The 13,935-nt window shown below is 59.9% G+C and overlaps 1 protein-coding gene across 4 annotated transcripts in view; it reads right to left on the reverse strand.

Annotated features, from left to right (window-relative positions):
• ARNT2 (aryl hydrocarbon receptor nuclear translocator 2) overlaps positions 1-13,935 on the reverse strand; it is a 142,176-nt gene that overhangs the window by 114,630 nt on the left and 13,611 nt on the right. The window contains exon 1 of one of the 4 annotated variants that reach the window (XM_044232103.1): positions 504-859. The exons of the other annotated variants lie outside the window; for them this stretch is intronic. The gene's annotated coding sequence lies outside the window, so the exon portion shown is untranslated. Of the gene's footprint in view, positions 1-503; positions 860-13,935 lie in introns of those variants that run through there. 4 annotated transcript variants of the gene reach the window in all.

Raw genomic sequence — 13,935 nt, forward strand, 5'->3', positions numbered from 1 at the left:
TTGGTGAGGTTTCCGGCTCATTTTAACCTCAGTGCAAGCCGAGGGAGTGAAAGCTTCGCCATGACACAGAACTCAGAGCTGGCTGACGGCGTAGCCTCCCTCCCCAGACGATCTCACATTTCAGATGCAGACATATTGTGCAGGATTCCTCCGACACAGCACAGGCAGCAAAAACACGGGGAAGAGGGAACGGGAGAGCATTCTAGATACAAGGAACATGAGGAAGTGACAGACATTTCGTCCCCCTGTTCACGGGCATTTCCGTATGAAAAACACCCCTCAATCTTCACACTGGGAAAAAAAAAATCAATTACATGCGAACTTTCACAATAAACAACATGATGCTTGAATGATAATTCCAACAGAGGAAAAGCCAGAAGGGTCTCTCCATGGGTGGGGGGGTAAGGGGGGCAGCTCAGCGGAGAAAAACCCTCCCCCCAACAGCCGTCTCTCTCAGAAACATTCTTTCCCCCCCGAAAGCACAGCACACATCACAGCCCTACCTTTTCCGAGGGATTAAACAAAGATCTCTCTTCCTTGTGACCAGCACCTTCTTGGGAGAATCTGTTATCCGTGCAGAAGAAATGTTAGGGACCTCTGGGAGGAAATGAGCTGCATTTGTATTCTGCTCAGAAAATGTCATCACAGATCTGTTTACCTTAACTGTGGACCATGATTCAGCCGTGACAACTGTCTTGCATACTGATCAATTTATTTGCAGCAAAATTTCTAACATTAACTGCTTAGGTTCTGAAAAACCGGGGACTTGGGTTTCTTGTGCCACCACAGTATACGTCTGAATTGTCTACGTTATTATTAACACATCTCGGGGGGAGGGGGGATTAGAAGGGGTTCATCCTGAAAGGAGAGCCAGGGAGGGTCCCTTCTGCTTTCGAATGGAAGGCGGGGCACGTGATTCCCCAAAGCCCTCCATGGGGTGGGATTTTTATAGCCGATGTACAGAAAGATCATGAGCCCAAGAGTCGGGTGACTGTGAACCTGGGTCCTTGCTACATTTCAACCCGCCCATGTTGTCCGCGAGGCAGCCCCATCCAACAGGCAGGCCCTGGGTCTCTGCAGCAGGGAGGAGGCGGCAGACGTGTATGAGAAGAGGCCAGGCCCTGCCTCTACGCGCTGGTGCCTCCAGCCTGGACACCGGGCATCCGGCTGTGTCTGAGCCGCTCCCAGCCGGCAGGCGGGTTTTCGCATTAAACAACTGGAACCATTTTCAAGGCAGCCCCCGCCTCAGCTAACGGGGCTCGGAGGCACGGTCCTGCTGCCCGGGCTGCCCTAGGCATGCATCGTGCCCTCTGGAATGTGGGCGCTGCGCCAGAGCCCGCTCGGGGCTCCGCTCGGGGGTCCGCTCGGGGGTCCACTCCCGAACCGCCACTACAGTCGCCAGCTTCCCTGCCACCTGAAGTCCAGCGCCCCTGCCCTGAGGGCGGAAAACACAGACTCAGCTAGAGGACAGGGAAGTGGTCATGCTAGGAGGAAGAGAGGAAGAAGGTCACCTTGGGATCATGACTCTGGAGCAAGACACTGAGAGCAAACTCCACCCCAGCCGGCCCCTCGTGATGGGACCCCCAGCCCCACCGGTCTCGGCCGGAATCTAATCCGACGGCCAGAGGCCATCCCAGGAAAGGGGATCTCTGCAGCCCGGCGAAGATGGGCCAGAGCACCCGCGGAGAAGGCCTGGGGTCTGTCAGTGGACAGGCTGCCCCGAAGGAGGGCTTCCTGGTGGCCCTGGCTGAGACCCTGCGGTGACCCACCGGGGCCCAAGTCTTCAGGACCGGAGAGTGGCACAGCAGCGCTGATGCCCCAGGAGAAAGGGCCAGGCCTGGGCCACCGGTGGGAGTCTGCAGGGGGCTCTGACGCACAGACTGGAAAGCACTAGAAAGACCAGGGGCTGGGAAGAGTTCGACGCCGTGTGGAGCAGAGCCTGCAGACCAGACCACGCTCGTCTTCCGGAGGAGCCCTGAGCAGGAGCGACCACAGTGAAAGGGACAAGGGCCGCTTGGGACCCCTGCAGGGGCCTCCGTATGGCAGCTGGGGCCGCGAGGGGACGAGGCGTCGGCCGTCCAGATACACTGGGGAGTCGGGCAGAAACCAAATCCACTAAAATGTCCGGCGTAAAGCGAGGAGCTGACACAGGACGGAGCGGCCGCCCCGAGAAGGACCACTCCGCTGTGGACTGTCACAACGGCAAGGACTAACGTGCAGGGAAACACTCATGGCGCAAAATCCTGCACGCGAACAGCCGTCTGCCGGGGTCTGCCGGAGCTGCTGCCTCCAACCTTCTCTCCGGCCTGGCCTTCCGCGCCAGCGCCTGGGCCTTGGGAAGGACAGTCCGTGGAACCCCCTGCAGGACGGTCTCCAGCACCCCTTGCCCTGGTGCGCGAGCCGGGACCACCGACCACACCGGTCACCCTCAGTGCTCCGAACAAGGCGCGCCGCGTGGGCTCACCCTGCAAGCCCGAACACTCACTTTCGACCGCCAGTGCGCCCCAGACAAAGTAACCCGCAGACGGCGTGCGCAGGACCCGTCCCCACTCCCCCGACCCGGTGGTTTACAGATGTGCTGCGGCGGGAGTGGAATGCGTGGTCACCCACGGCCGGGCGGTGAAAGCGATAGATCACATGTGCAAAACCAGTTATTAAGAACTTTAATACTTAAATGCAAAAGGACATTTTTGGTGGAAACAGCAGAACTGCTGAGGGAATGCATGAGCTTGCCCCTGTCGATGACCATACCTCCCTCCCAGCACCGACAGATGCACCGAGCCAGAAGCGGAGACACAAAGCAGAAGCAGAGGGATGATCGCGGCGTTGTAACCAGCACGTGTCCCCGCAGAACTGTTTGCCATTCTGGCCTGCGTGGCCATAAAGGACTATTACTGTTACAACGGTTTTTTAAATTTCTGCTTATGTCGCGTGCCTTTCACGAAAAAGTTCTACCTGGAAGCTTTCATGTCTTTGTAAGGAGGACCTGACAACCAACTTTTCAGCTTTGCTACCCCAAGAGCACACCTGGGGAGCCTTCGGAACCAGGCACCCCAAGTCAGTCTACAGGAACCCATCATCCATTTGAACACAACAAAGAAAACAAAGGGACTAAGGAAGGGGAGGGAACGGACATGTGAGGGAAACACAGAGAACCACCAACAAGGCGTCCCGCCAGCAGACTCCGCTGCGAACAGACGTGGCTTTGGTCTGACGGACGGGACACCGCGCCGGGAGCACGGGGCGGCCTGGCCGTGGACGGAGCTGGACAGATGGGGACAGAGCTGGACAGACGGCGTCTGAGCTGACGTCAGACTTCTGAGACGCGGTGGCCGGGAAACAGTAACAAAACAGTAGCGACACCTGTTTTGCGAAAATGCCAGATCTTCATGCATCCAGTCCCGACGGCCTCAGCAGCAGCCGTTCTGCACTCAGAGCACCTCACTGACCTCCACGCACACCCAGCGTGCGCACGTGCAGCGGCCCTGTGTGTGCACGCACCTGTGTGCACGGGTCCTCCAGCGAGTGTGCGCATGTGTGCGCGCGGGTCCTCGAGCACGGCCGCCAGAGAGAGGGCACCGCTAACAGCTGCGCTGGACGTTCCCCTCCCACTTGGCAGTTCCTGTAACCTCTAAGTTGTGAAGACGCAGAGTTTGTGACTCCTACAGTCGGGTGCGGTGCAGGGGATGTCGCCGAAAGTAAATGAGCAGACCCGGGACTCTGGGCTCCATGGCGGCTGTCCAGGGGCTCTGAACACAGAGCTGGGGAGTGGAGCAGAGCCCCGCGGGTGAGATCTGTGAACTCTGGGCCTCCTGCAGCCCATCCCAGAAGAAGGGATGAGGAGGGGAGGGATGGGGAGAGGATGGCAGAGTAGGGGAGGGGAGAGGTAGGAGAGGCCAGGGCTGGGGAGAGAAGGGCAGGGGAGAGGATAGGGGAAGGATGGGGGAGGGCAGGGGAGGGGAGGGCAGGGGAGGGGAAGGGAGGGATGGGGATGGGGGTGGGTGGGAGAGGGCAAGGGTTGAGCAAAGAAGGGATGAGAGAGGGCAGGGAAAGGGAGGGGAAAGAGCAGAAGAGGGATGGGGGAGGGCAGGGGAGGGGAGGGCAAGGCAGGGGAGGGATGGGGGAGAGCAGGGCAGGGGAGGCGTCCCCTGCAGGCTCCTGAGCTCCCACAGTAAGGCGGTGGCTCTCAGCGGTGACCACGTTAGGACTCCCTGACGACAGCGGGAACAGCAGGAGCTCCTCAGGGAAGTTCGGGACGGGGAGGGGAGGCCCCACGGGAGAAGGGGACAAACACTACGTGAGAAACAAAGGTGATGCCCAGCAGATACAGGGAATCAGTTCCGAGAGGCGGGGGCACGCCGCCAGCTCACAGGCAGGGACAAAGGGTCCCAGTGGCCACAGGAACACGCGTGTCCCTCCAGGGAGTGACCCTGCGTCTTTCCCCGGCTGCTCCGCACCAGGAGTGACAGGGACGGGAGGCTCTGTCCTCTCCACAGAGAGGGGCCGGCCGCTCACCGCTCCCTGCGGGGTGAGCCCCCGGCACCCCTGGGTCTGGGTTCCTGTCCTGGCTCATGTGGACAGCTGGACGTCTCGCCCTCGCTGCGGCCCAGTTCCCGGGGAGCCCCCAGTCCCCAGGTGTCCTCACACACAGCGAGTTTCCAGTGCCGCCCGGACACACACACACCCCTGCCCTCGGCCAGCCTCCACCCTGCGTTTCCTTGCGAGCTGCTCGTCTGGTGCACCCCATCGTCCCGCCTCCGGCCCCAGCTCTCGCCTGCGGTTCTCTCCTTCTGCGGCTTAGAGAGCCTGGCGGCCTGGGACATTGGCTCCTTTCGTTTTGGGTTTCACTCTTCGAGCCTCCTTGGGCTCCAGCCTTCCGGCCACGGTAACGCCCTCCGAGAAGAGCTGCCCATGGGCCCGTTCCTGCTTCTGTAGCTTCCGAGCTCAGGGCTGCTGCGTGGAGGCCGCGCTTTTTACACAAAGCTTTTGTGTAAAACCTTTGGCACCTGCGGCCACTGGTCTGGGAAACGGCCTCTGACTTAGCCCGGTGCAATGTATGCTGTGACCTTCGCCTGAATTCCTCAATGTTTCCTGCTTTTCTCCAAGTTACCAGCACAGTGACAGCTTCTGAGTCACCGACCGTGTGCCCGTCCCGGTACCGAGGGGCTGACACACATCGACTCCTCAGAGTCTCGCCATCCCCCAGAGGTCAACGAACAAAAGAGGAGGAGGTGTCTTGGACTGTCCCACCTTCCACCTGACCCCCCCACCCCTCCCCACACACCTTGCGCTCAAGACTCACGGAAAACTCACGAAACACCTTCCCGAAGCGGAGACATCTTACCTTTCTTCACCCCAGCTCCTGGCTTTACCCCCTAACTCCTAGCCTACTCCTGCCATCTCCTCCTCTCCACCCGTGTCCCTCCCTCCTGGATCCCACCTGTGTCCCTACAGGCCTCTGCCCCCTGCCCACCCCACCTCAGGTTTTCCCCAGATCCCTCACTCCATCCCTCCCTTCTGCTCCCCCTACCTGCCCCCAACCCCGAGCTGCCCCTGGAGTCTCTGATGCCCACCTATGTTCGGCCTCTCCCAGACACAGAAGCACCCAGGAGCGGACACACACCTCAGCCCAGCTCTCTCTCCGACACCCTCTGCCCTGGGTTTGTCCCTCTTGACTCAGCCTCAGGCTCCGGCGGTGCGGGGGCACACACGGCCGCCCACGGCACACCAGCGTCGGTGCGCTAAGGGGCGTCCGGAACGGCAGCTTTGCTTCTCGGCCTCCCACACACCCCCTGCTACGGCGCCCCGGGGCAGGGGGCACCCGGAGAACCCTAACAAAACCAGATGACCCTCCCCGGTGCTGAAATGCAATTCTTTCTGTAAAAATGCCTTGAATGGGGGGGGCGGATAAAGGTGAACACACCCCGTTTGCACAACAAACCGGTTAAGGAAATCACGTTTCTTTCCACTGATACAACGTCCTCTCGGAAACCATCTATGAAACAAAGTGGTTTTCTTGCTGACTGTGTGCCTTGATGAATGTATTCATGCGTCATCTGACAAAGAGATTTTTACGTTCAATTTTAAACAGCGAATTACTCCCTAACTGTGAAATATACAAAATAGCAAAAATGCTTGCGCGCACGGAAGGCTCTGGAATCTCTTTTCTGTTCTTGTGCTCTTCGGCGCTACAGACCAGCTGGGCTTTGTCCTCAGTGGCCCGACCTCTGCCGGCGGCCCAGGTCTCCAAGACGGCCGTGGGCGGCTCCTGAGGGAGAGACTGCCGAGGCTCCGGGCGCCCCTGGGAAGCCCGGGCTGCAGAGGCCCTCAGGGACCGTGAGACTCGCCCTCTGGCTGCGGAAGACCAGGGCTCCTGGAGCTCACAGGACGGTCATCCAGTGTCCAGAGGCTACGGCCCAGCAGCAGGTCCCTCGGCCTGGAGCGTCTGTGCGGGGGCCGGCGTGCTTCCTGTGAGGGTCAGGGCGTGGCTGCTTCGGGCTTCAGAGGCCACAGGCTCTCCGTGGCCACCTCTCACTCGTGTGGCTCTTGTCCAGCAGCAGCCACAGATGCCGTGTGCGCGAGCGTGCCCGGCTGGGCGCCAGTTTACGAACATCGGAATTAGAATGTCACGTAATTTCCAAATCACGAGAGACTGTTCCTTTATGCCGCCCCAACACCGATCATTTAAGAATGTGAAACTATTTCCCAGTTTGTGGGGCACAGAAGAAAAGAGCAGGCCACATGCGGCCGATCGCGCCTGATTTGCCAACCTCTGTCCTCTGCCAAGGAGCCCAGGCATCCGGCCCCGGAAGCAGCCAGGGGCTGAGCTCACACAGCCGGCCGACCGCAGCAGCGCTGCAGGTGCACGGACATTTCATCCCAGCCCGCGCCCTGCAGGAGCTGAGCTGTGGGGGACGCACCCTGCACTCCCGCCCTGAGAAAAACCCATTCTTGGAGGCTGGGCTCCCAGGAGAGCATGGCCGGGCTCTGTACCGAGCCAGACCCTCCCCCGGACTGCGGTCCGTCCCACGGGCCATCTGAAGAGGCTGCCGTGCCACACCTGTCCGAGGCGGAGGCTCGGGTGCACCGTTGTCCTCGAAGGCTGTCCCGAGAGGGAACACCCAGTGACCTCCCAGGAGAGGAAAGGCTTTCGCTGGGCAGCTCTGCCGCGGGCTGGACTGTCCGGCTGGACCAGACACACGACACCGGTCGATGCTTGCTGTCTCCCGTGGGACTCCCTCAGACTGGGAGTCCTTAAGAGGGTGGCAGCCAGGCCTGGGGGCAGGGGCAGGGGCAGGAGAGGCTGGGCCTGGGGAGCGGGGAAGCCACAGCACCAATCCCACTCACTCTAGTGCAGGCCTGGGAAGGCTGTGTACGGTGGTGGCATCGAGGCAGAAGGCCTGGCAGGGGGGAGGCAGTGTCCCTAGGACAGTGGCTTTAGTCTTGGGGAGCAGCCCCGAAGTGCTAAGAGAAGGACAGACAGACCTAATGGCTTGGGGGTGGGGGGAAGGAAGAGGCACCTGTGGCCACCTTCTCAGGATGATGTCTTGTGGGTGTGACCGTAAGAGCGGAGGGACCAGGAGAGGCAGGAGGAGCTGCGGGGGCACAGGGGGCCTCTGCTTCCTACACCAGAGGGCTGGCCAGGACCCCGGAGGTGAGGAGAAAGGGTGGCCAGAGGCTGGTCATGAATGTCGGACCACGGCCACCCCCGTGGGTTCTGACGCCCCGACTGGTCGAGCTCATTTCCCTGCTCTCTACCCAGAAAGCTGCGACCGCAGGCCTGTGCTCCGGGAGACGGTATCTCCCAGAGACACTTACTGCATAAAAGCGAACCCTCCATCTTTCCAACCCACTTCCCGGCGTGAAGATGGTGACAAATCAATCCCGAAGGTTCAGGTCAGGTCATTCCACGCAGAAACATTACTGCTGGGCGGCTCCAGAGACCGGCGCGGCCACGGGGAGGGGACATGGGGAGAAAGCTGGGCTTGTCTGCAAAGGGACGCTGGCTTGCAATCAACAGTAGCTCTCTGCTTCCTTCGGGGTCCTCTGCCTTTCTCTTCTGGAAGAGAACAGAGCTCCCTCCTATCAAACTGAAAATGTCTGCCGTGTGCACGTGCGTCTGGGGTGGGACACGGAGCCCAGGGGCATGCTCCCCCTCCCTGGGACCCCGGCCCTCCTCGAGTCCCAGCATTAACACGGATCGGACAAGGACACTTCAGCCAGTGAGGTCATTCCTGCGCCACTTCGGTGTCGAGCTGAACAGGGGACTGTGGCTGGGACACAGGAGAATCTCCGGGCTCCTGCCCCGCGCTCCTAGGACTCCGGGTGAGTCACAGTCTGACTCCATCCATCTGTAAGTCATGCAGCATCCTCATGCCTCATGAGATAATGTCCCAGCAACTGTCAGCAGGTCGAACGCACAGGAGCACGGACGGTGACACTGCTGGACAGCTTCCCTGCGACACCTGGGGTCCACGCGCGGACGCGGACGGAGTGCGTGAGTGCCCAGCCCTGCCTCCGGCGGGGCTGGGGAGAGGCGCCCTCTGGCCCACGAGGAACACCACACGCCATCACCAACACGTGCAGCTTTACTGTGCAAACGGCGGTGGTGTGTAAGCCCCCGCATAGGCCCGCGGGTGCACAGAGCACACACGAGGACCGCACCCACCGTGCTCACGATGGGCTGGTGGCGATGGCCCTAACAGGAGCCCCAGAGAGGTCAGTGGGTGGCAGGGCCCGGGGTCAACGGGCAGGAAGTAGGGAAGAGACACGCAGCCATGATCCCCCAGAGGTCAGAGTCAAGAACACAGGGAACTGTCAGGGAGGCAGGTCCTGAGGACTGGCAGAGAACGTTCCAAGACCTGACACAGCCTAAATGTTAAAAAAAAAAAAGGGGGGGGTGGCTTGTGAGTTCCGTGTGTGTCCAGGAGTGCACCAAGCAAGCCCCGGGTGGCGAGCAGGCCGGGCGTCACCACGGGGACTCCCAAGACAAATGGCTCACGCCTTCCTAAGACGGACTCTGTGCCCTCCACTCCCTGGCGTACCGTGCCACAGCTCCCACAGTTAACTCCCGTCTCCACAGGGAAGCCGGCCTCGGCTTCTCCCCCAGACCAGGTGGCGAGCCGCCTCCCACTCGCTCCGCCGGCAGAAGCTCGCTTTCCTTCCGTCGGAGGCACAGCTCCCGCGGCCTTCCCGGACGGAATCTGGGCGTCTACTCGGTGTCGGGTACCCTACCCAGCATGTCCTCAGGCTCAGAACTGAGACGGATGGTCTGATACAGAGTCGGTGTGAGCCAGAAAATAATTGTAAAACATGCCGTAGAAGACACGTCGCTGAGGGACAAAGGCACGCGTGTCCGTGTCTTAGGGAAGGAGCCCCGGCTGGGTCCTGACCAGCCACCGCCGCGGGCTCCCTCCCTGATGTCACTTTCTTCTCACCTTTTCCTCTCGGGTTTGTGACCTTATGGCCCAAACGTGGATCGCAACAGTAACATCCAACGAAACTAATTTTGCACCAGCGCTGTCACGGCATTGTACCTCCCCAGCCTCGCTCCGATTTCCGTGTCAAGACCCTGACCCTGACACGACCCGTGGGGGCGGCTCTCCGAGAGGCGACCGGGTGTGGATGAGGCCTTGATAGTGAGGCCTCCTGCTGGGACTAGTGTCCTTACGAGAAGAGGCGACAACAGAGAGCCTGTCCCCCTGTCCCCACCTGTGCGGACACAGCACACGCCAAGAGGGGGCCTCACACCAGGAGCCAGACGAGCACCTCAGTCCTGCACGTCCCAGACTCCAAACGGAGGAAATGAGCTTGAGTCGCCAGAGCCGTCTGGTCTACGCACTTTGTCACGGCAGCTGGGTTGGCGAACACTGTTGCTCAACGGGACCGAGTTGAAAGGGATGATTCCCGTGTGGGACGCGTGCTCCCCTCAACATGGTAATTTAACCTGGTCAAGAGCACTGGAACACCCTTCCCTCTTCACGGACCCCAAGGTAGAATGGTCACATGACTAAGGACCATAACCTTGCATCGACCACGCCTTCCCTTCCCTTAGCCTGGTCCACTCCCACCGAGTGGCCTTGGGGACAGGCACCATTGAGAAGCTGGGGTTTGCTGGGCTGGACACAAGGTCAAGAGAGACTGAATTCTGGTGGCAGCTGGGGCTCCCTTCTACCCTACAAAGATGATGCCCTAAAGCCAACTGTGCTCTTCTGGCTACACTCAAAGTAGAAAGTACAGGGACGGTGGTTCTGAGGCCTGGCTGCCCCCAACAACCCAGAGCTACATAAAGAAGCAGCAGAGACCTCAACCGTCTTCTCCCCTGGCCACAGGAGGAAGACGACAGGCATTACACACTCACATGCCCACCTCTTCTCCTGCATCCGTGCACGGATACACAGAACTCTCTTCTCTCCTAAATGTCCCGTTCTGAAAAGTACTTATTCACTTGAACCTTGTGGATACACTTGGGAACCTGAAATAGGGCCCAAGGTCCTGCAGGTCATCCCACAGAAATGCCGCTGAAATGCCATCGTCACTGAAGAAGGTGGGAAAGAATCATAGCCATCAGGACTCCACGTGCACAGGGTCACTTAGGGGCCACGGGAATAGAAGCCCACCACATCTGAGAAGCCACGGATGGAGGGGCACCTCCGGCTCCCAGCACGGCACTCCTGTGGGGAGCCCTTCGGAGTCACGTGGAGTCCCTGTGCTCCCTTGGTCCTCTCTGTCTTTGCTAAGGTCTGTTTTCACTACACTTGGTTTAGGTTTGCGTTTCTTCTGATTTACCTTGCTTGGAACCCGCTGTAGCCCCAGATTCTGAGGCTCAGGGCCGCTGGTTCAGTCCAGAAAATGACCCGACCACCGGTGGCCCTGTCCCCGCTGCCGTCTCTGACCGGAGCCCCACAGTATCCACGAAAGTAGGAGGCCTCACCTCTGTCTCGGGGCCACGCACCCGTGCGTCCTCACTCTGTCTCTGTGCTAAATGCTCGGCAATTTCTCTCACTCCACTTTCTAATTCCTTAATTCTCCATTCATCTGTGTTTAGTGGCTATTAAATCCGTCCATTGACTCCCTGATTTTGTTTATTTTTCAATGCCATAACTTCCCAACAGCCCACTTGGATTTAACGACAGCCGGCCGGCTGCCTCCACGGGGCTCCTGAGCACCCCTGGGGGACGAGCGTCTCACGAAGATCCACAAGTGACTCAGCATCTCAGGCCCCTTCCCGGTGCCTCTGAGCTAGGGAAGGCCCAGAGGGTGGTAAATGACCCCAGGGAAAAGGTGCATCTCGCCCAGGCAAGATGAAATGGGAGGTTCTAAGAGCCAAGCCGGGAGGGACGAGGCAGATTTAACTTGATGAGGGAAAACTGCAGTAAGATGGGGCCTGTGCTCAAGCATCGTGAGAAATCCGTATCAGCTACTGAACTGCTTAACTTCGCGGCTTTGACGTTAATTCTGTTTTTACTGACTTTAACACGGTGACCGTGGCTTTCTTGGCCTGCACATGAGCCTGACAGACCACGGGCAATCCTTTAATTTTCAAACCTTTCAGTCCCTTTTTTCAAGCTGTAAATAGGAGAATACGGTCGTACAGTCGGGCATCTTTGGTTCTACTCAATTAGAGAATCCTCTTCTTTTAAAAGAGATTAGCCTAAGCTTCTTTGGAAAGTCACTGTTTTCCAGCTGACGACGACACACCGGACTCCCGCCCGCCCAGGCTCTCCCTTCCTCCCGACACCCCGTCGACGACAGCGACGATGGCCCAATCCCAGAGGCCGACCCACGGGCATTTTCTCTGGGAAAAGAAACGAGCGGTCTATTTTCTACGTCTCCCCAACGCGATCAAGGAGGTGGGGCGTGGGGGAGGAGACGGGGGACCATTCTGAGAAGTCTGCATCCAGCTAACAATTTCTAGAAAGAGAGAAGTAAGAGGAAGAATTTAGTTTTTTTTTAAGTATTCAGCCCTGAGAGTCAGAGATTCTAGTCGAAAGGGCCCATCAACACCCAGAACAGAGAATGACACAAATCCCCACCCCACAGACCAACCCTTCACTGTACAGACGAGAAAAAGCCCAAAGAGAGAACGCGGGGTGCCCGAGGGCACAGGGGCCCCGACACGGCCCTCCCCTCGCTCTCGCAGGCCGCCCCGGGCCACCTAACGCCGTCCCTCCACCTCCCGGGACAGCCGGCTCGCTCGCCCAGCGCCTTCCTCCCGCAGCGGCCCGGGAGAGCCAGGGTGACGACCGCGGAAAGGGGGTGCGCCGGGCCTCAGAGCAGCTTCAGCAGCCGCCGGCTGGGAGGTGGGGCTACTGAGCCCCGGCCATCGGGCAGACCCCCGGAGACCATGGCCCCGAAGCAGGGGTGAGTGGGCGTTGGGCTTGGCTGCCGCTGCCCTGTGGCCTGCAGGGTGGTCCAGGAGCCCGGAGCACCAGCAGCACCTGGTCACCTGCTGACAGGGGGCCTGGGACCGGCCAGAGGGGCAGTGCTCTGTTAACCGGCGGAGAAGCGGAAGCAAGCGGAGCCGGGGCAGGGCCTGTGTGGCGGCGCCACCTAGTGGGGGACAGGCCTAACTGCCCCGCCGCGGCAAGGGAGCGTTTCCCCGCCGGCACCTTTTGCTCCGTGACCCCGGGGCAGACGCTGCCCTCCAGCAGACCGGATGTACGTGCTCGAAGGCACAGACCCCGCCGTGCTTTCTAACAGTGTGTCCCAGCATCTGAGCCCCGTGATCGACGCTGGACAGACAGGTGACAGACCCGCTGAACAGATGAAGGCAAGTCCTAACTTCTCGCTTGTCCACAAAGTGCACAAACCCGATGGTCTTGGGGCCAGTTAAACAGCTGGAAGGAGAAGGAGGCACCGAGCCACCATGTGCAAGGCCGAGTTCTAGGCCCAGAGTCAGGCTGGCCCCGTCCTGGTCTGTCCAGGGCATGGGAGAGGCTGGGAGGGACAGTGTGCTTGGGCGAGGGCCCCCCTCTCCCACCCCCCACCCCCCTGCCAGCGAGGACAGGGAGGAGACAGCATGACTGGTCTGCACTTGGGAGCCAAACCATGCTGGAAGGCAGCAGGTGGGGAGGACGGGGGAGGAGGACACTCCGCACAGGACAGGAGTGCAGCCGTGTCAGGGAGGGGTGCTGGCTGTGAGGGGCGGGGACAGCAGAGGCAGGGCCCGCATTCCCAGAGACGAGACAGGCAGGAGGAACTGTGTGCACACGAGATGCCCCCCAACAGCCTGGGAGGGCTGCGGGCCATGGGGCTTCCTCACAAGCGCTGCCTTCTTCCGTAAGCACACCTGCTTGTGGGCTCCCCAAGTTCTTCCTGTTTCCCTTCGGAGCCCTGGTCACACTCCATGCCACCGTGACACCGACAGGAACAGCAACAGTGAGAACTGGTACCGCCCCGAACACTATGACACACAACCCTCCAGTCCTCACCACAAACCATCGAGCGCCCCCTTTCCCATGTCTGGGAGCAGCGGCGCTAAGAGCCACGGGCCGGGTACCACAAGCCCACTTCCAGTGCAGGGGGGTATCTTGTTCCCCTCCGAACCTGGAGCACACAGAACAGACCCCATGGCAAGCAATAAAACAGCTGCCCCATTTAACAGATGGGTAAACAGAGGCCCTCGTCTGCACCACGTCCTAGCAAACTGCGTTCACGTCACTCCCATGGGTTCTTACACGCCTGCCCAGCGAGGTGAGCCACCAGGAACTACTGGGGTGGTCCCAACATCCCCCCGACTGGCTCTTGGGTCTCTGACAAGAGGAGGAGGGTGGGGGGGGTGGCATGTGAAAGAAGGGAGGAAGGAAAGGAGGTGGGAGAAGGAGAGAGAGAGAGAGAAGGATGAGGAAGGAATTCTCAGACTTCGGAAAACGCAGCAAGTTTCTTTAGGCAAATTACACCCAAAATTATTCTGGTTTTTAAGTCACGAGGTCT

The sequence above is a fragment of the Neovison vison genome, chromosome 13 (genome assembly GCF_020171115.1).
Source record: "Neovison vison isolate M4711 chromosome 13, ASM_NN_V1, whole genome shotgun sequence".
Lineage (NCBI taxonomy): Eukaryota > Metazoa > Chordata > Mammalia > Carnivora > Mustelidae > Neogale > Neogale vison.